Consider the following 3,281-nt stretch of genomic DNA (forward strand, 5'->3'; position numbering starts at 1 on the left):
ATGTGGAAGACATAAGAGACTCGGGTTCCATTCCTGGGTTGGGAAGATCCCCTGGAGAAGGAAACGGCAACCCACTCCAGTATTCTTGCTGGAAAAATCGCTTGGACAGAGGAGCCTAGCATTCTACAGTCCATAGGGTTACAGAGAGTCAGACATGACTGAAGTGACTTAGCATGCATGCATGTATAATACCCTTAATCGAAGTATCAATATTATTTAATTACTGTTTATTAATTCTCTTTGTTTTCTGCAAACTGAAAGGTTCTTAAAGGTAGGAACTCTGTCTTATTTGTCTCTGTTTTCCAGCCTGCAGGATATTTGATATTATTAAATATTTTTTGAAGTAATGGAAATGGAGACAAGGGAAAATAACATAAAGATAGAGTGGAACTAATTTTTTTCTATGTTCTAGATCCTATATTGCAGCCTATAAACAGTGCTTAAAATTACTTCAGCTTTGCATTAATATGGAATACTATGTCAGTTTCCAGAATATCTTAGAGAAACAGCAGCCTGAAGACTGGTTGATTTCTGGGTCACTCGGAACTGTTGCTCACTCTGGATGAGTTTACAGTTGTTTTCTGTCTGAACTACTGATGGTGCCTAATCTGAACACCTTCCAATGGTGGAACTTTCCAACTGAATGTCTCTTTTCAGGTGAAATCTTAAGGTGAAACAATAGCATTTAATGAAGAATAAACACCTACTATGTGGGAGACACTGAAGTAGAAGCTGGGATTTTATAAAGATAATAAGCTCCACTCTTAGTGTTGCCTAGAATTGTTTGCTTAATGATGTTAATGAACATATTAGGAAAGTAAGGGGAAAGCCAGAATCTCATACTCCTTGTCCACATAGCCCTAAGAGCCTCACTGTTGAAAATTTATGAGTTAGTGAGACAGAGGCCTACCAGAAATGTTAGGGTCATCAGACAAAAGTAAGACATATATTCACCATTCAATATGTCAAACTGCAGTTTATTTGAAAGAACCTGTTTTCTGTTACTTAAGCAACAATAATGACTCTACAACTTTCAAATGAAACAAAAACCAAATCTGTGTTTGAATATCTTGGAATGGATTACAAATCACACTATATTTTCTCATTAAATATGGTTTCTGGGTACCATATAAGACAGCAGAAAGCCCCAGATTATCACACACCATTAGGAAAGAATGTCTCCTAACTCACAAAAGGAGGCCAAGCCTATAATCAGGGAACTGCAAATTTGACAGAGTAGCATTGAAACATGTATATTACCATATGTGAAATAGATGACCAGTCTGAGTTCAATGCATGAAAAAGGACACTCAAAGCCAGTGCACTGGGACAACCCAGAGGGGTGGGATGGGGAGGGAGGTTGGAGGCGGGGTTCAGGGAGAGGGGGACATATGTACACCCGTGGCTGATTCAAATCAATGTATGGCAAAAACCCACCACAATGTGACCCCATGGACTGTATAGTCTGCTAGACTCCTCTGTCCATGGGGATTCTCCAGGCAAGAATACTGGAGTGGGTTGCCATTTCCTTCTCCAGGGGATCTTCTCAACCCAGGAATTGAATCCAGGTTTCCTGCATTGCAGGCAGATTCTTTACTGACTGAGCACCACCACAATATTGTAAAGTAATTAGCCTCCAATTATAATTTAATTTTTTTTAAAGTCAGCCCCTTCATTTTTCAGCTTTCAGCTTGACATGGAATTTTCTTCTGAGTGGTAAAGGCCTTGTTTGTTTATGTCTTTAGAGAACAAGAAAGCAGATACATACCAAAAAATAAAAACTCTTTGAAAGAATTTAATATTTCAGAAAATATCAAAGTTGTCATCAGCACGTTGATGGACTTTGCCACATGTATTTTAATGATTATTGTTGTTTTCACCTTGAATTACCATGCTAAGGGCTTTGAGATCTCAGCTGTACTCTGGGTAGTGAAGAGTATAGAGCCTTGTTTCCTCATCTGTAAAGGGAATGTATTTTGACACACTGGAGGTTGGGTGTCTAGCCTACTCTATCTCCTCTAAGCTGCCCCCACCCACGATGAGTTACCCCTAGATAGCCTGTGGCCCCACCTCTTGCTTCACCTTGTCCATACAGTACACTTCAGCTTCTCTGCTCCCTACTCCCATCCCAATGTCCCCCAGAATTTTCAAATTGGAATACAGGGATTCTGGTCATTAGCTGGATCTGCCAGAAGTAGGACAAACATGTGAGATCCAGGGTTAAGGATGAAAACTGGAGGCAGACACAATGACCTCTCTGCAAGGAAAGAGGAAGTTGGAAGACAGACAGGCAGACACTGAAAACTAGGAGACACTTGCAGACCAAGAGAGCAGTGGAGAAGTGCCTGGGTTACCAAGGACTTTCCTGCTCTGACTCGATACAGTGGGAGCCCTCCCAAACCACCTATCTTTTGGTTTTGTTAGAACTCCTTTCTCTTAGTAACAAATCTTCCTTTAGTTAATCTAGCTTGAGTACATCAGATCTCGTCCTATCAAACAATACCTAATTAGAGATAAAACTAACCACTAAACACACAGTCATGAGACTCAAAGGAAATAATGCTTGGTAAAAGATAAAAGCATGACTGAAAATGTTATTAAACATTTTTATTATTACTATTATTATGGCAGTTTCAAGCTCAGTGTCACCTCTTTTCTTCAAACAAAAATGGTGGATTTTTACTATTGTTCCTATATGATTAGCTGGTCCTATCAAAAAGAAGGAAGTTCATATGCTTTAAATGATCTTTTTTTCTTTAAAAAAAAGTATGTGATAATATACAAACACAAACACACAGATACACACAAACACACTCTTTAGTTTAATCCAGTTCATTGCCAGAGTACCCAAGAAAGGGCCTAAGTGAAATAATATCATAAAACCAGAAAACTTAAACCTCATTTAATGGGTCATTCATATATTTCTCTCTTTTTTTAAAGCTTCACTTAGCCAACAAAGAAAGTTTGAAGAATATAAGAATCCCATAATTTCTTTTTTAAGTGTCTCTAGAGAAGATGAGGGGCTTCCCTCATAGCTCAGTAGGTAAAAAATTTACCTGCAATGCAGGAGACCCGGGTTCAATTCCTGGGTCAGGAAGATCCCCTGGAGAAGGGAATGGCAACCCACTCCAGTATTCTTGCTTGGAGAATCCCATGGACAGAGGAGCCTAGCAGGCTACAGTCCATGGGGTGGCAAGAGTTGGACACGACTTAGCGACTAAACCACACACCACCACCAGAGAAGATGAGGCCATCATATTTCTTAATAAAGATTTAAGATT

The sequence above is a fragment of the Bos indicus x Bos taurus genome, chromosome 3 (assembly GCF_003369695.1).
Source record: "Bos indicus x Bos taurus breed Angus x Brahman F1 hybrid chromosome 3, Bos_hybrid_MaternalHap_v2.0, whole genome shotgun sequence".
NCBI lineage: Eukaryota > Metazoa > Chordata > Mammalia > Artiodactyla > Bovidae > Bos > Bos indicus x Bos taurus.